At 42.0% G+C, this 19817-nt stretch overlaps 2 pseudogenes; both read left to right on the forward strand.

Annotated features, from left to right (window-relative positions):
• The window catches only part of LOC135525331 (zinc finger protein 23-like), a 35090-nt pseudogene extending 17635 nt beyond the window's left edge, over nucleotides 1-17455 (forward strand).
• LOC135525834 (zinc finger protein 850-like) overlaps nucleotides 1-19817 on the forward strand; it is a 227988-nt pseudogene that overhangs the window by 41282 nt on the left and 166889 nt on the right.

Here is a 19817-nt window from a genome sequence, read left to right on the forward strand (position 1 = left end):
GCTTGGACAGTGCAGTAATATCTAACAGCTTACGCAACATATAACCAATACACACACATCTAAGGAGGAATGAATTAAGACTATGTACATATGGATGAGCGACGTCACAGCGGAACGGACTAAGATACAGTAGAATAGTATAGAATACAGTATATACATATGAGATGAGTAATGCATAGACTAAGATACAGTAGAATAGTATAGAATACAGTATGTACATATGAGATGAGTAATGTATAGACTAAGATACAGTAGAATAGAATAGAATACAGTATGTACATATGAGATGAGTAATGTATAGACTAAGATACAGTAGAATAGTATAGAATACAGTATGTACATATGAGATGAGTAATGTATAGACTAAGATACAGCAGAATAGTATAGAATACAGTATGTACATATGAGATGAGTAATGTATAGACTAAGATACAGTAGAATAGTATAGAATACAGTATGTACATATGAGATGAGTAATGCATAGACTAAGATACAGTAGAATAGTATAGAATAACAGTATATACATATGAGATGAGTAATGCATAGACTAAGATACAGTAGAATAGTATAGAATACAGTATATACATATGAGATGAGTAATACATAGACTAAGATACAGTAGAATAGTATAGAATACAGTATATACATATGAGATGAGTAATGTATAGACTAAGATACAGTAGAATAGTATAGAATACAGTATGTACATATGAGATGAGTAATGTATAGACTAAGATACAGCAGAATAGTATAGAATACAGTATGTACATATGAGATGAGTAATGTATAGACTAAGATACAGTAGAATAGTATAGAATACAGTATGTACATATGAGATGAGTAATGCATAGACTAAGATACAGTAGAATAGTATAGAATACAGTATATACATATGAGATGAGTAATACATAGACTAAGATACAGTAGAATAGTATAGAATACAGTATGTACATATGAGATTAGTAATACATAGACTAAGATACAGTAGAATAGTATAGAATACAGTATGTACATATGAGATGAGTAATACATAGACTAAGATACAGTAGAATAGTATAGAATACAGTATGTACATATGAGATGAGTAATGCATAGACTAAGATACAGTAGAATAGTATAGAATACAGTATATACATATGACTGTCGTTGCTCCAATGTGTACTTAACCATAAACATCAATGCCTTTCTTAAAATCAATATGCAAGTATATATTTTTAAAACTGCATATTTAGCTAAAATAAATCCAGGTTAGCAGGCAATATTAACCAGGTTAAATTGTGTCACTTCTCTTGCGTTCAGTGCACGCAGAGTCAGGGTATATGCAACAGTTTGGTCCGCCTGGCTCTTTGCGAACTAATTTGCCATTATTTTACGTAATTATGACATCACAGTGAAGGCTGTGCAATGTAACAGGCACATTTAGACTCCTGGATGCCACCCGTCAGATAAAACACGGAACGGAATAAACGTTTTGTTTTTCGAGGTGATAGTTTCCGGATTTGACCTTAGGCTCGTATTTCGGGTGTCTTTATTATAGTTAAGTCTATGATTTGATATTTGATAGAGCAGTCTGACTGAGGGGTGGTAGGCAGCAGCAGGCTTGTAATAGTTAAAGGTATATGGTTTAGAGAGAAATAGTCGACGCGTTATAATTCCTGTAATAACTTGCGGCTGAACTTGAAAGGGGTTCCTTCGTTATTTTACCGTTCATGTCTTCCATAGAGAATGTCTTGATATACTTCCAATAAGGTCTGTGTTTCGTGCTTAATTAAACCGCCTCTGTTCATGTCTTCCATAGAGAATGTCTTGATCTACTTTCAATAAGGTCTGTGTTTCGTGTTTAAACCGCCTCTGCGTTTTGATACCCGTGTAAATCTCACTATGATAAGGTAACGTTTGTCAACATATTTTCATAAATCCACTCTACAAAAAAATGATCTTTGCTTATATTTAGCCAATATTGATCAGAGTTACCTTGTCCTATGGATATCTACACAGTTATAAAATCGGCAAGGTGGTGTAATGCTACACGAAACACCTTATTTTAAGTGAATCTAAAAATGTCCTATGGAATAAATGAAGGAACCGCTTTTCAGATTTTGCTGGAAGGTGTCATGGGAATTATGACTCGCACTTTGGTAGTCAATTCTTACCTGTGCCCATTATTAAAATAGGATTTCCTGCATATAGAAATGACAGTTTTTGTTTTCAACATTCATCACAGGTAACTTAAACTATTTTTATTCAAACAGTTGAGAGTATTTGTCTCCTAAGCAGACTCTTCAGCATCATTGTCACTTCAGAGCTGTGTGTGTGTGTGTGTGTGTGTGTGTGTGTGTGTGTGTGTGTGTGTGTGTGTGTGTGTGTGTGTGTGTGTGTGTGTGTGTGTGTGTGTGTCTGTGTCTGTGTCTGTGTGTGTCTGTGTCTGTGTGTGTGTGTGTGTGTTTTACAGATGGCAGAGAAAAGCAGAGCACCAGTGTGGGACGCTTTCATGGAATTGGCACCAGGGAAAGCAAGGTGTCTTATTAGTGATAAAGATGTAAACATGGGGTCAGCAACGGCTAAATCAAAACATACCACCAACCTGTGGAATCACCTTAAGAACACCCATCAAAAGTTCTAAATTCTATTCAGTTCAAATTTTTGTTTGTCCACCCGCCTCTTGAGAATTGACTACAGGTTCTCAATGGGATTAAGGTCTGGGAGTTTCCTGGCCATGGACCCAAAATATCTATGTTTTGTTCCCCGAGCCACTTAGTTATCACTTTTGCCTTATGGCGAGGTGCTCCATCATGCTAGAAAAGGCATTGTTCGTCACCGAACTGTTCCTGGATGGTTGAGAGAAGTTGCTCTCGGAGGATGTGTTGGTACCATTCTTTATTCATGGCTGTGTTCTTAGGCAACATTGTGAGTGAGCCCACACCCTTGGCTGAGAAGCAACCCCGGTCATTACTTTTGAAATGGTTGGATCAATATCCACCTTCATGATGTGGATGAAGCCTGATTTAGAATGGTTGAGTAGTTCTATATGATGTCATAATACACCCCTCTGATAATCAAGTGATATTTGGAATGTCTGAGTAGTTCTATCTGATGTCATAATAAACTCCTCTGATAGTGATACATTTGCTCCATTGTTTCCATGTCAGTTGGTTTCCCACTCTGATGATTTATTTATTTCTCTGATAGAGTTCAGTGTGTCAAATCGGAGGGTCTGCTGTCCGGACCTCTGGCAGTCTCTATGGGGGTGCCACAGGGTTCAAATCTTGGACCGACTCTCTTCTCTGTATACATCAATGAGGTCACTCTTGCTGCTGGTGAGTCTCTGATCCACCTCTACGCAGACGACACCATTCTGTATACTTCTGGCCCTTCTTTGGACACTGTGTTAACAACCCTCCAGGCAAGCTTCAATACCATTCAACTCTCCTTCCGTGGCCTCCAATTGCTCTTAAATACAAGTAAAACTAAATGCATGCTCTTCAACCGATCGCTACCTGCACCTGCCCGCCTGTCCAACATCACTACTCTGGACGGCTCTGACTTAGAATACGTGGACAACTACAAATACTTAGGTGTCTGGTTAGACTGTAAACTCTCCTTCCAGACCCATATCAAACATCTCCAATCCAAAGTTAAATCTAGAACTGGCTTCCTATTTCGCAACAAAGCATCCTTCAGTCATGCTGCCAAACATACCCTTGTTAAACTGACCATCCTACCAATCCTCGACTTTGGCACCCTACTCAACAAATTGGATGCAGTCTATCACAGTACAATCCGTTTTGTCACCAAAGCCCCATATGCTACCCACCATTGCGACCTGTACGCTCTCGTTGGCTGGCCCTCGCTTCATACTCGTCGCCAAACCCACTGGCTCCATGTCATCTACAAGACCCTGCTAGGTAAAGTCCCCCCTTATCTCAGCTTGCTGGTCACCATAGCATCTCCCACCTGTAGCACACGCTCCAGCAGGTATATCTCTCTCGTCACCCCCAAAACCAATTCTTTCTTTGGCCGCCTCTCCTTCCAGTTCTCTGCTGCAAATGACTGGAACGAACTACAAAAATCTCTGAAACTGGAAACACTTAACTCCCTCAATAGCTTTAAGCACCAACTGTCAGAGCAGCTCACAGATCACTGCACCTGTACATAGCCCACCTATAATTTAGCCCAAACTACTACCCCTTTCCCTACTGTATTTAAATTATTTATTTATTTTGCTCCTTTGCACCCCATTTTTTTTCTACTTTGCACATTCTTCCATTGCAAATCTACCATTCCAGTGTTTTACTTGCTATATTGTATTTACTTTGCCACCATGGCCTTTTTTTGCCTTTACCTCCCTTATCTCACCTCATTTGCTCACATTGTATATAGACTTGTTTATACTGTATTATTGACTGTATGTTTGTTTTACTCCATGTGTAACTCTGTCGTTGTATGTGTCGAACTGCTTTGCTTTATCTTGGACAGGTCGCAATTGTAAATGAGAACTTGTTTTCAACTTGCCTACCTGGTTAAATAAAGGTGAAATAAAAATAAAATAAATAAATAAAATGTATATCTGACAGAGGGGCTTTAAAGGAAATGTATGGTGACATCTTAGTGTGTCTTGAAATAGGATTATTAATCATAAACTCCTATAGCAACAATACACTGCAGCTTTGACATCAAGAAGAGAACGGGCTGATGGGTGGTGGTGCTACTCTATAGGTAAGGCTGTCCAATATGAATGTTCAATACACACAATAGATTGATCAGTAGCCAGTTAGCTAGCTGTACAGTCCAATATGAATGTTCAATACACACAATAGGTTGACTGTTGACCAATATGAATGTTCATAATGAGGGAGAAATAAAGATGGGCTCTCTTGTCAACATGGGGCTCCTGCTGCACGTAGCCTAGCGGTTAATGGTGTTGGGCCAGTAACTAAAAGGTCTCTGGTTTGAACCCCAGAGACGATTTGGTGAAATATATGTCAATGTGCCCTTGAGGGCAGCAGGAGCCTCATGTTTCTCCCATTCTTCTCTGCAGATCCTCTCAAGCTCTGTCAGGTTGGATGGGGAGCATCGCTACACAGCTATTTTCAGGTCTCTCCAGAGATGGTCGATCGGGTTCAAATCCGGGCTCTGGCTGGGCCACTCAAGGACATTCAGAGACATCTGTTGACGTTTCTTAAATAGAAAAAAGCAGGATAAACATACCTGAATTTGTCAAATAAAATCAGTCAATGTGGAGGGCTACTGGTACCGAGTCAGTGTGGAGGCTATATACAGGGGGTACTGGTACCGAGTCAGTGTGGAGGCTATATACAGGGGCTACTGGTACCGAGTCATTGTGCGGGGTACAGGTTAGTCGAGGTAACCTGTTGCTGTTACATTGAACAGGGTGAATGGAATATGAATGAAAGTCATCCAATATGCTGTAATAGAAATAAGGCCATGCTCATGAGAAAACAAATCACATGGGAAGCTGGAAAAACCCAGCAGCATTGCAGTTCTTGACACAAACCTGCACCTGGGACTAACTACCATACCCTGTTCAAAGGCTCTTAACTATTTTGTCTTCCCCATTCACCCTCTGAATGGCACACATGCACAATCCATGTCTCATTTGTCTCAAGGCTTTAAAATCCTTATTTAAGCCATCTCCTCCCCTTCATCTACACTGATTGAAGTGGATTTAACTTGTGACATCAATAAGGGATCATAGCTTCAGCCTGGATTCACCTGGTCAGTTTATGTCATGGAAGGAGCGGGTGTTCTTAATGTTTTGTAGACTCTGTGTAAAGCACTACAGATAATCAAGTGCTATTTGCATGTGATGCATTTGCTCTATTGTTTCCAGCGGGGTTGGGAAATTCCAGACCTCGAGGGCCTGATTAGAGTCACAGCTTTGCCCCAGTCCCAGCTAACACCCCAGACTCCAATGATCACCTAATCATGATCTTCAGTTCAGAATGCAGTTTGATTAATCAGCTGTGTTTGCTCGGGATGGAGAAAAAGTGTGACATCAATCAGGCCCCGAGGACTGGAGTTGCCCACCCCTGGTTTACAGGATGATTTGTATCTTAAAGAGCGTAGCTTTAAGGGATTAGTACCGTCACATCTAGATAAAAACGAATGTGAAAAATGAACAGAGCAAATGTGCATTAAAACACAACCTATTCGTAGAAGTATTTATTCATCATCCACATATTCATATTGAGCTTCTACGTCTGTGTACAGGAACGTATTATTTGTAAGACGTAAGAGAAAATATATCAGCTTATTGTTAAATTATTAAGTGTAGTACCCATTGTTTCCAAACTGCGTTACCCACTCCAGCCAGCAGATGGCGATGTGCGTCTTTCAGCTAACTCTTCTTGCGTGACGTATAATGGACTGGACGGGACGCTTCTTCAGGAACAACAAAGCGCCTTTCAACCACCTCGGTAGCTTGCTCGCAAACATAAAACTGAAAGATTGACGCTTTAGACCATGTTAATGTACATTAGCTAATCTCAGTGCTGTAAACGCAGTTGACGTATCAACTGGTTAACTTTAATGTAATTTGCTTGTTCAATTTGCAAAGTTGTTAAACACTGATACTGAGCCGAGCCGCTAATGCTACCTTACTAGCATTAGGCTAGTCGCTAATTCTAACATCCCGGACCATGAGTTCACTAAACTACTCCTCCCTTGCTAAAGAAGAGGAGGCCTGCTGTATGCAGAATGAAGCTTTGGGACTGAACATTGTCGTGAAAGAAGAAGATGATGTTATTGAGGAAACAGAGGAAGAACCTTTTAGAGAGGAAGAGGATGCTATCGCAGTAGAGGTGAAGAAGGAAGACGTTTTGAGAGTGAAAGAGGAGGAGACAGAATATCTGATTAACACCAGTGAGTACTGTCTTAAACGGGCACAAACTATGCAGTTATTGAACTAATGTGTGGTTTTTAAGGGGCATTCTAATGAAGTTCTACTTGACTATGTTGTTCAGTACTTTATACATTCTTAAAAGGTCAATCTGCCTTTGGTACATATATTTTGAGGTCTTTTAAATTAGATGTATTAAATTCTCCACGTGGTCTACATTAAAGTGCATCTCATCTAGTATAACAGGCTTTTAAAATGCAATATTGGAGCATAATTTACACTTAAAATATCAAAGGGATGCAAAAGGCACCCATTTCATGGTACTACCCTTTAACATTTGCATTTTAGGCCCTGTTTAGAGAGATTAATGCCTCGTCTAAGACCCTATGATTTTAATATATGGTCATAAGTTCACTATCTGTTTGATGTTCTTGTTCACACAGGAGAGAGACATGACTATTATGGATCCTCTGGGGAGCCTCAACAACATCCCGATGCTGACGAGGCAGAGAAGAGTCTCTCCAGATCAGAACACCAGATGGTACAGCTTGGTCTGGTCTAGCATACAGCTTGCTCTATCGGGGTCGGGGCTGGGTTTCTGTAAAGCAGTTTATGACAGCGATGACATCAGCATCCATAATGATATGTGTCTGTGTCCCCTCTTTATGGTTACTAGGACAACACTAGCCCTTCCTCCCTCCCGGAGTCCATGTGTCGTGCCTCTCCCGGTAGCACCTTACTGCTGGGTATGAAGAGGTTGTCTGTGCTGCTGGTGGACTGCAGGAAAACAACGGTGCTGAGTGGAACTGTGAGAGGAGGAGAAGAGAAGAAAGGATCAGATTTGACTCACCAAAGTAAGTGCTGTAATGTAGTTTGAACAAATACAACAGATCTGCCGACTGGTATCTGTTACCAGGACAACCAGCAGAGTTCTGTTAGTTGACAGGAAGATAGACTGGTGGATATGGATGTTATGAATATCATAACACTGAAAAAGTATTCTGCCAATATAAAGAGAGAAACCAATAGACCATATAAAACCTTGATGAAAGTTAGCTTTTTTTTATTTTTTTTTTTTAGAGTGAACGTTTCAAGATCTCATGTAAGGTGCTTGTTTTATAAAAACGTTTCCATAAAACATTATGGATGTGACATTGCCTGTCCCGGTCAATCCCCCCTTTCTTTACAAGACTGTAGAACAGGCAAACAAACTCAAGACACTTCAATGTGGTCTGTATTGCTTCATTAACATCTGATCTACAGGACTTGTTAAACATGGCAAATATATATTTTAAAACAACTGACTGGACATCACTACACAGACGGTGAGTAGAGTGGGGACCTGGGGGATGGTCCTGTCTAGACTTGGCATCGGAGAGTACAGTGCCTCCAGAAAGTATTCAGACCCCTTGACTTTTTCCACGTTTTGTTACAGGTTACAACCTTATTCTAAAAACACAATAACCCATACTGATAAAGCATCAAACAAAAACTTTTGATATTTTTGCTAATTAATTTAAAAAAATACAAAACTGAAATATTACATTTACTTAAGTATTCAGACCCTCTACTCAGAACTCTGATAAAGCAGCAGGTTCTGCTCTGGAGCAGGTTTTCATCAAAGATCTCTCTTAAAGGAGGACTGTAGCATCTAATGATGAAACATTATGGAGTCTTAAAGGAGGACTGTAGCATCTAATGAAACATTATGGAGTCTTAAAGGAGGACTGTAGCATCTAATGATGAAACATTATGGAGTCTTAAAGGAGGACTGTAGCATCTAATAATGAAACATTATGGAGTCTTAAAGGAGGACTGTAGCATCTAATGATGAAACATTATGGAGTCTTAAAGGAGGACTGCGATGGAAGGAAAGGGGATGTCTAGTCTGTCACAACTGAATCCATTCATCCTAAATGTCTTCCGCATTGAACACAACCCCTCTGGATCAGAGAGGTGTGGGGGTTAATCGACGCCCACGTCATCTTTGCCCGGGGTTATTGTTGGGGGTTAACTGCCTTGCTCAAGTTCAGAACAGCATATTTTTTTCTATATTGCGGGTGTGGAGATTTGAACCAGAGACCTTTCTGTTACTGGCCCAACATTCTAACCTCTTAGTCTACAAATGTCCCAACTTCAATTAATTATTTCTCAATGATGCTTCAAAGGAGAAGTTTACCCAACATCCAGAAACTCCTAAGTGATTCCATACATTGAAACTAGTCCAGTGGAGTTTTCCCTCTCCCCCTCTCTCTCCCTGTAGTGCTGTACTGAAACAGCTGCTCTCCCCCTCTCTCTCCCTGTAGTGCTGTACTGAAACAGCTGCTCTCCCCCTCTCTCCATGTAGTGTTGTACTGAAACAGCTGCTCTCTCCCTCTCTCTCCCTGTGGTGCTGTACTGAAACAGCTGCTCTCTCCCTCTCTCTCCCTGTGGTGCTGTACTGAAACAGCTGCTCTCCCTCTCTCTCCATGTAGTGCTGTACTGAAACAGCTGCTCTCCCTCTCTCTCCCTGTAGTGCTGTACTGAAACAGCTGCTCCCCCTCTCTCTCCCTGTAGTGCTGTACTGAAACAGCTGCTCCCCCTCTCTCTCCCTGTAGTGCTGTACTGAAACAGCTGCACTCCCTCTCTCTCCCTGTAGTGCTGTACTGAAACAGCTGCTCTCCCTCTCTCTCCATGTAGTGCTGTACTGAAACAGCTGCTCTCCCTCTCTCTCCATGTAGTGCTGTGCTGAAACAGCTGCTCCCCCTCTCTCTCCCTGTAGTGCTGTACTGAAACAGCTGCTCTCCCTCTCTCCCTGTAGTGCTGTACTGAAACAGCTGCTCCCCCTCTCTCTCCCTGTAGTGCTGTACTGAAACAGCTGCTCCCCCTCTCTCACCCTGTAGTGCTGTACTGAAACAGCTGCTCTCCCTCTCTCTCCCTGTAGTGCTGTACTGAAACAGCTGCTCTCCCTCTCTCTCCATGTAGTGCTGTGCTGAAACAGCTGCTCTCCCTCTCTCTCCCTGTAGTGCTGTACTATAACGGCTGCTCTCCCTCTCTCTCCCTGTAGTGCTGTACTGAAACAGCTGCTCTCCCCCCCTCTCTCCCTGTAGTGCTGTACTGAAACAGCTGCTCTCCCTCTCACTCCCTGTAGTGCTGTACTGAAACAGCTGCTCTCCCTCTCTCTCCCTGAAGTGCTGTACTGAAACAGCTGCTCTCCCTCTCTCTCCCTGTAGTGCTGTACTGAAACAGCTGCTCTCCCTCTCTCTCCCTGTAGTGTTGTACTGAAATGGCTGCAAAACGTGACTCGTGACGCTGCTGGATGCGGGCCTCGCTCTGCTGCTTTGCCAGTTAATTTGTTATTTTATTACAGCTATGGCCTTTGTCTTTCACCTGGAGTTGTTTATTTATGTCTGAGAAAAAACAAACACTTTTTAACCCATAAAATGTATGTAAATATGATGATGTCATTGTGAATTCATGACATGTGACTGAACAAGTCTATTCATACTGTATAACGTGGCTATATACATTATTATATACACTATATTCGGAAAGTATTCAGACCCCTTGACTTTTCCATATTTAGTTACGTTACAGCCTGATTCAATCTACACACACTACCCCTTAACGACAAAGCGAAAACAGGTTGTTATACCTGTTTGCAAATTTATACAAAAAAAATCTTATTTACATAAGTATTCAAACCCTTTGCTATGAGACTTGAAATGGAGCTGAGGTGCATGCTGTTACCATTGATTATCTTTGAGATGTTTCTACGACCTGATTGGAGTACATCTGTGGTAAATTAAATTGATTGCACTTTGGATGTAAGAGCAAAAACCAAGCCCTGAGGTCAAAGGAGTTGTCCTTGAGAGAGGATTGAGTGACAGCGCAGAACGGGGGAAGTGTACCAACACATTTCTGCAGCATGTTAAAGTTGCATGAAGGTCCCAAAAAAACGCAAGGTCCTCAATCATTCTTAAAAGGAAGAAGTGTGGAACCACCAAGACTCTACCAAAAGCTGGCTGCCTGGCCAAACTGAACAATCGGTGGAGAAGGGCCTTGGTTAGCGAGGTGACCAAGAACCCGATGGTCACTGACAGCGCTCCAGGGTTCCTCTGTGGAGATGGGAGAACCTTCCAGAAGGACAACCAACTCTGCAGCCCTCCAACAATCAGGCCTTTATGGAAGAGTGGCCAGATGGAAGCCACTCCTCAGTATAAGGCACCTGACAGCCCGCTTGGAAACCTCTTGGAAAACTCCAAACTCCAAGTCTCAGAATGTCCTTGAGTGGCCCTACCAGAGCTGAATCCATCCATCCTGACAGAGCTTGAGAGGATCTGCAGAGAATGAGAGAAACTCCCCAAGTACAGCTGTGCCAAACTTGTAGTGTCATACCCAAGAAGGCTCAAGGCTGTAATCACTGCCAAAGGTGTTTCAACAAAGTACTGAGTAAATGTTCTGAATTCTTTTGTAAATGTGACATTTCAGTTTTTCATTTGTAAAAAAAAACAACAATCTAAAATCCTGTTTTTGCTTTGTCATTACGGGGTATATTTTGTACATTTTAATGAGCTAAAAAAAACAATTGAATCAGTTTTAGAAAACAGTCAAGGGGTCTGAATACTTTCCGGAGGCACTGCGTGTATACAGTTGAAGTCGGACGTTACATACACTTAGGTTGGAGTCATTAAAACTCGTTTTTCAACCACTCCACTAATTTCTTGTTAACCAGCTATATTTTTATATATATATATTTATATATTTAGTTTTGGAAAGTCGGGTAGGACATCTACTTTTCACAAGTCATTTTTCCAACATTTGTTTACAGAAGTTTACATACTCTATAAACAGCTTGGAAATTTCCAGAAAATTATGTCATGGCTTTAGAAGCTTCTGCTAATTGACATTTGTGTCAATTGGAGGTGTACCTGTGGATGTATTTCAAGGCCTACCTTCAAACTTGACACCAGGAGAAAATCAAAAGAAATCAGCCAAGACCTCAGAAAGAAATGGAAGACCTCCACAAGTGTGGCTCATCCTTGGGAGCAATTTCCAAATGTCTGAAGGTACCACGTTCATCTGTACAAACAATAGTACGCAAGTATAAACACCATGGGACCACGCAGCTGTCATTTCGTTCTGGAAGGAGATGCGTTGTGTCTCCTAGAGATGAACGTACTTAGGTGCGAGAAGTCCAAATCAATCCCAGAAGAATTGCAAAGGACCTTGTGAAGATGCTGGAGGAAACGGGTACAAAAGTGTCTATATCCACATAACCTGAAAGGCTTAGCAAGGAAGAAGCCACTGCTCCAAAACTGCCCAAAAAAAGCCTGACTACAGTTTTCAACTGTACATGGGGACAAAGATTGCACTTTTTGGAGAAAAGGACAAAAAAGCCAAGTTATTGGAGTGGCCATCACAAAGCCCAGACCTCAATCCTATAGAGAATGTGTGGGCAGAACTGAAAAGGCATGTGCGAGCAAGGAGGCCTACAAACCTGACTCAGTTACACCAGCTCTGTCAGGAGAAATGGGCCACAATTCACCCGAGTTGGTTGAGAACTTGGTCCGTTGAGGTGACGTTACCAAGTCTCACTTCTCATGAGAACGTCGTCCACATAGATTATCCTGTTTCAGTTAGCATGCCAAAGTAACCTGAACGAAACCGGTGCTAAACGAAGCCGGGGTTTGCGAGTTGCAGAACCACTGAATTCTATTTTAACAACCGTGGCAAGTTTAGCGTAGTCAGTTTTTAAACGTGTTGCTCTTGTAGACGGATGAACCTTGTCACGTGTCTATTGGACGTTCGCTTCAATAGGTAGAGCCTGTCGGCATTCGTAGCGTTTGGATAGCCATCCAAGGCGTCCTCTATGTCTGCTAAGAATGTCTGTGTTGTTTGGCTTTCCTGAAAGGGTCAAAGAGGCGGATGTTTTTGATGATTTTGTCAAGGCAATCCCCGCCGAGTGCGCGGGGAGGATCTGCACCCTCCCATTGGGAATTGTGGGCTGAAAGGCCAAGAGGAAAAGTCAAGCTGTGGTTGTGTTGGCGAGGAGGCCCCATGTCACTGTGGGCCGAATGGCCAAGAGAAAGAGGCTGAAATCTCCTGTCGTTTACATTCCCTCGTTCTCTGAGCTCCGAATGTGAGCTAGGTTGCTTGGTTTGGTTGTCCCGCGATAGCGCGTGACTGTTCTGGAGTTCCTCCAGATGATACCTAAGGGTGGTGTTCTGCTGCATCGCAGAGTCCACCTGGGAGTTGAGGGTGTTTATTTAAGACATGTAGGTGTCGCCCTTGCTCCGCTCTGCCTCGTACCTATCTGTCATGGTTTGCAGGGAGAGGTCTCCAGTGTGGAGTGAGAGATCCAGTGTGGAGTGAGAGATCCAGTGTGGAGTGAGAGATCCAGTGTGGAGTGAGAGATCCAGTGTGGAGTGAGAGGTCTCCAGTGTGGAGTGAGAGGTCTCCAGTGTGGAGTGAGAGGTCTCCAGTGTGGAGTGAGCGGTCTCCAGTGTGGAGTGAGCGGTCTCCAGTGTGGAGTGAGCGGTCTCCAGTGTGGAGTGAGCAGTGTGGGTGAGCGGTCTCCAGTGTGGAGTGAGCGGTCTCCAGTGTGGAGTGAGCGGTCTCCAGTGTGGAGTGAGGGGTCTCCAGTGTGGAGTGAGCGGTCTCCAGTGTGGAGTGAGCGGTCTCCAGTGTGGAGTGAGCGGTCTCCAGTGTGGAGTGAGCGGTCTCCAGTGTGGAGTGAGAGGTCTCCAGTGTGGAGTGAGGGCGGTCTCCAGTGTGGAGTGAGAGGTCTCCAGTGATGCGATGTCCTCCTTTTTGTTTAGAGGTCACCTTTTCCAACTTTCTCACCTGGTCTTTCTCATCCTTCATTAAATCAGTGACTTCAATGAGTTCTGCTGTTTTGTCCTCCAACTTGGTCATTGTGTTCATTAACTTATGGCTGCGATCCCCTTAACGGTATCGATATGACAACAGCCAGTGAAAGTGCAGGGCGCCAAATTCAAGCAACAGAAATCTCACAATTAAAATTCTTATACCATTTTAAAGGTAATCTTGTTGTTAATCCCACCACAGTGTCCGATTTCAAAAATGCTTTACAGTGAAAGCACACCAAATGATTACGTTAGGTCACCGCCAAGTCAAAGAAAAACACAAAAAGAAGAAATAGACAGAGAATTAATCACTAACCTTTGATCTGGGGCAGCAGGGTAGCCTAGTGATTAGAGCGTTGGACTAATAACTGAAAGGTTGCAAGTTCAAACCCCCGAGCTGACAAGGTACAAATCTGTCGTTCTGCCCTTGAACAGGCAGTTTACCCACTAAGAAAATAAGAATTTGTTCTTAACTGACTTGCCTAATAAAATAAAGGTAAAATAAAAAAAATCAGATGACACTCATAGGACTTCATGTTACACAATACATGTATGTTTTGTTTGATAAAGTGCATATTTATGTCCAAAAATTTCCAGTTTACAGAAATACTCATAATAAACATTGACAAAAGATACAAAAGGTAAACTTTTCCTAAATGCAACCGCTGTGTCATATTTCAAAAAGTCTTTACGGGAAAAGCATACCATGCAATAATCTGAGTACAGCCCTCAGAGAAAAAAAAAGGCAAAACAGATATCTGCCATGTTGTGGAGTCAACATTAGTCAGAAACGGCATTATAAATATTCATTAATCTTTGATGTTCTTCATCAGAATGCACTCCAAGGAATCCCAGTTCCACAATAAATGTTTGATTTGTTCGATAAAGTTTATAATTTATGTCCAAATTCCTTCAGCCCTGTAATCCAAATTCATGACGCACGAGCAGACAAAGTCAAAAAGTTCCGTTATAGTCCGTAGAAACATGTCAAACGAAGTATAGAATCAATCTTTAGGGTGTTTTTAACATAAATCTTCAATAATGTTCCAACCAGTGAATTCCTTTCTCTGTAGAAATGCAATGTAACTCTCACATGAACGCACATTGTCAGATCATGGCTCCTGGCAGACTCATTCCCCTCTCATTCGGCCCCCTCACAGTAGAAGCATCAAACAAGGTTCTAAAGACTGTTGACATCTAGTGGAAGCATTAGGAAGTGCAAGATGACCAATATCCCACTGTATCTTCAATAGGGGATGCGTTTAAAAACTACAAACCTCAGATTTCCCACTTCCTGTTAGGATTTTTTCTCAGGTTTTTGCCTGTCATATGTGTTCTGTTATACTCGAGACATCATTCAAACAGTTTTAGAAACTTCAGAGTGTTTCTGTCCAAATATACTAATAATATGCATATCTTAGCTTCTGGGACTGAGTAGCAGGCAGTTTACTCTGGGCACCTTATTCATCCAAGCTACTCAATACTGCCCCCAGCCATAAGAAGTTAACTGATTGTCTTTGGTCTGCAGCTTTTGAAATAGAACATTATTGCTTTGAGTTGTTTCATTCACAACCGTTTGCAGGGCATCAAGTTGATTTGCGTGGACAGCATCATATTTCGTTTTGGCTAAAACGAGTTGTTCCTTTAGAATATGGACTTGGTCAAGAGTTTGTTCGTATTCTTTGTTATCAGTGTTTATCTGTTCTCACACACAGTTCCTCGGATAGCAGTAGCTTATCTTTTTCGGCTTTCGATGCCAGCTCACTGGTTCTCTCCACCTGTGCCTTGAGCTCCCCAGCTTCCTGCTCGTACCTCTGTTGGGCATTGAGGTACTGGTACACTGTCCATCTCTACTGGTGGGCATAGTTGAGGGCTAAACTGGAGAGAACCTTCACAAGGCCTCTGCCTGATGGTCTATTTTGGAAAGCATCTGGCCCAATGTCTGCATTTTTCTCGCTTCAAAATCTAACATTTCCAGCCCCTCGGCATAGTTAGGATTTGCATCGTTGCTGAGGTCAGTGATCAATGTTTCCGTGGGGGAAGGTCCACTGATTAGAGGGGGAATGGGTGTAAACCCATCTGATGGATTGCTCATTGTTATGATTATCAATTATTTCAATTTACGTCTCTCTTTAAATAAACACTGTTTTTGGCAGGAGGAAAACCAATCTTCGAGGAACCAAAGATGTCCAAAACAGCAAGACGACACCTCTGCTCTCAGTGTGGAAAGAGTTTTAACCAGTTAGGAAGCCTGAAAGCTCATGAGCGAATACACACAGGAGAGAAGCCTTACCACTGCTCCCAGTGTGGAACTAGGTTTACCAGATTAGGAAGCCTGAAAAGACATGAGAGGATACACACAGGAGCGAGGCCACACCATTGCGCCCAGTGTGGAAAGAGTTTTAATAAGTTAGGAAACATGAAATCTCACGAGCGAATACACACAGGGGAGAAGCCTTATCACTGCTCCCATTGTGGAAAAAGTTTTAGAGAGTCAGGAAACCTGAACGCTCATAAGCGAATACATACAGGGGAGAAGCCTTACCGCTGCTCCCACTGCGGAAAGTGTTTTAACCATTCAGGAAAGCTGAAAGAACACATGAGACTGCACACAGGGGAGAACCCTTGCAAATGCTCAGACTGTGGGAAGACATATTACTCATCACGGTCACTTAAACGTCATGTGAGAATCCACACGGGAGAATAATTACTTCTAGTGTGTATATTGATATTTCACATCACGTTGACTTAAAATTCATCAGAGAACATACACAGTGGTCCCGTTGTCTCATATTGTTGCCTGAGAATGTGTTTACCTGTTGAAACCATATGAAATTGAATTGTACAAAGTATACTCAAAAATATATTTGTATGTTTTTATTAGAAAACATGAGGTGAATATGGAGTTATGTCAGTTTGAATATAGAGTAGATCAGATTCCATGTGTTTAAACGGTCCTTTTTTAAACTCTTTGTGTGTGTTTATCTGGGTGTGTCATTCCTCCAGCACTACAGATAATCAAGTGATATTTGGATGTGATGCATTTTCTCCATTGTTGACATTTGCATTGTTGGCCCACTGATTTAATGAAATTAAAATGTTCACAGACTCTGTAATGGAAAATGGTAATTGTAACCTCAGCAAAAAAAGAAACGTCCTCTCACTGTCAACTGCGTTTATTTGAACTTAATTTGTAAATATTTGTAAGAATGTGTCCCTGAACAAAGGGGGGGGGGACTTTTGCTGTTGAATTCCCATGTATCGAATGAAAAATACAAGTTAAATGGGTTTCCATCACATTGTCAACTCTACTGATGGTTTTAAAAAGCTGTTGTGTTAAATGAAGAAACATGGCAACGTGCACTGTAGCCAGCAGCTCACAGATACAGTGTTGGTAGGCTACCTACATGATGAGATTATTATGGTTGAGAGAGATATTATTTTATTTGTCAACAGGCAACCAAGCGTCAATCATCATGTCACCAGAATAAGACCATCAAAATGTATTGGAAAGGAGCATCAAGCTCATCACGTGCACTTTCACCACCCTGTGAAGTTCATAACTTATTTCATCTGTAGCCTAATAAACTGCATGAGTTCCCAAGTCGTAGAGGGAGGACCACACAACATATCATCACGTGACTCCAAGTTAACTAAGATCTGATGGTTATTATATAAATATTTGCGCACGAAGGAGTTTCCACCACCATTTCTCGCTCATAAATGTTTACTGACACAAAATGATCCCACCATGTAAAACAAACTTACAAATTGTCTATTTGCATTTATAAAATTGTAAAGGCATATCCTGTTTCCATCAGCCCGGTCATTACTTTTGAAATTGTTGGATCAATATCCACCTTCATGATATGGATGAAGCCTGATTTGGAATGTCTGAGTAGTTCTACATGATGTCATAATACACCCCTCTGATAATCAAGTGATATTTGGAATGTCTGAGTAGTTCTATATGATGTCATAATACACCCCTCTGATAATCAAGTGATATTTGGAATGTCTGAGTAGTTCTATATGATGTTATAATACACCCCTCTGATAGTGATACATTTGCTCCATTGTTTCCATGTCAGTTGGTTTCCCACTCTGATGATTTATATCTGACAGAGGGGCTTTAAAGGAATAGTATGGTGACATCTTAGTGGGGCTTGAAATAAATAGGATTATTAATCATAAACTCCTATAGCAACAATACACTGCAGCTTTGACATCAAGAAGAGAACGGTCTGATGGGTGGTGGTGCTACTCTATAGGTAAGGCTGTCCAATAGGAATGTTCAATACACACAACAGATTGATCAGTAGCCAGTTAGCTAGCTGCTACAGTCCAATATGAATGTTCAATACACACAGTAGGACTGTTGACCAATATGAATGTTCATAATGAGGGAGAAATAAAGATGTGCTCTCTTGTCAACATGGGGCTCCTGCTGCACGTAGCCTAGCGGATAATGGTGTTGGGCCAGTAACTGAAAGGTCTCTGGTTTGAACCCCAGAGACGATTTGGTGAAAAATATGTCAATGTGCCCTTGAGGACAGCATGAGCCTCATGTTTCTCCCATTCTTCTCTGCAGATCCTCTCAAGCTCTGTCAGGTTGGATGGGGAGCATCGCTACACAGCTATTTTCAGGTCTCTCCAGAGATGTTCGATCGGGTTCAAATCCGGGCTCTGGCTGGGCCACTCAAGGACATTCAGAGACATCTCCCAAAGCCACTTCTGAGTTGTCTTGGCTTTGTGCTTAGTGTCATTGTCCTATTGGAAGGTTAACCTTTGCCCCAGTCTGAGGTCCTGAGTGCTCTGCAGCAAGTTTTCAACAATGCTCCGTTCATCTTTCCCTTGATCCTGACGAGTCTCCCAGTCCATGCTGCTGAAAAATATCCCCACAGCATGTTACTGCCACCACCACACTTCACCGTAGGGATGGTGACAGGTTTCCTCCAGACGTGATGCTTGGCATTCAGGCCAAAGAGTTCAATCTTGGTTTCATCAGACCAGAGAATTTTGTTACTCATGGTGTGAGACTCCTTTAGGTGCCTTTTAAACTCCAAGCAGGCTTTCATGTGCCTTTTTCTGAGGAGTGGCTTCCGTCTGGCCACTCTACCATAAAGTCCTGATTGGTGGAGTGCTGCAGAGATGGTTGTCCATCTGGAAGGTTCTCCCATCTCCACAGAGGAGCTCTGTCAGAGTGACCATTGGGTTCCTGGTCACCTCCCTGACCAAGGCCCTTCTCCCCCGATTGTTTGTTTTGTCGGAGCAGCCAGCAGTAGGAAGGGTCTTGGTGGTTTCAACCTTCTTCGTTTTAAGAATGATGGGGACCTTCAATACTGCAGAAATGTGTTTGGTTCACTTCCCCAGATCGGTGCCATGACGCAATCCTGTCTCCAAAGGAAAATATCACATCAAATATAGGCTACTTAAAGCTCTTGAGAGAACACACATACGCTTGTACTCTAGTCAATTTTTTTTTAATAGAATTTTGCTTTTGGTCATGCAATATTTTCTTTTTATATATACACTCATCATACCAAACATTTGGAGGAAAAAAAAACATCCTAATATGGACTAGGAACCTCCCCCTTTCCCTCAGAAGAGACTGAATTCGTCGGCGCATGAACTCTTCAAGGTGTCCAAAGCTTTCCACAGGGATGCTGACACATGTTGACTCCAATGTTTCCCACCATTGTGTCAAGTTGGCTGGATGTCCTTTGGGTTCAGTGGAGGCTCCTCAGAGGAGAAAGGGGAGGACCATCCTCCTGAGTGATTTTCAGAACAAAATAAATTGGTAAAACATTAAAAACATAATTTCTGGAAAAACTATACTAAATATAATCACATCGCCAAATAATTGAATAAAACATACTATTTTCCATCCTCCTCAGGGTACATTGACTTCAATACAAAACCTAGGAGGCTCATGGATCCCAAGCCCTTCCATAGACTTAATCAGTAATTATGACAACTTCCGGAGGACGTCATTCAACCTATCAGAGCTCTTGCAGCATGAACTGACATGTTGTCCATCCAATGAAAGGATCAGAGAATGTATCTAGTACTGAAAGCATAAGCTACAGCTAGCTAGCACTGCAGTGCAT

Source organism: Oncorhynchus masou, chromosome 5, assembly GCF_036934945.1.
Source record: "Oncorhynchus masou masou isolate Uvic2021 chromosome 5, UVic_Omas_1.1, whole genome shotgun sequence".
Taxonomy (NCBI): domain Eukaryota; kingdom Metazoa; phylum Chordata; class Actinopteri; order Salmoniformes; family Salmonidae; genus Oncorhynchus; species Oncorhynchus masou.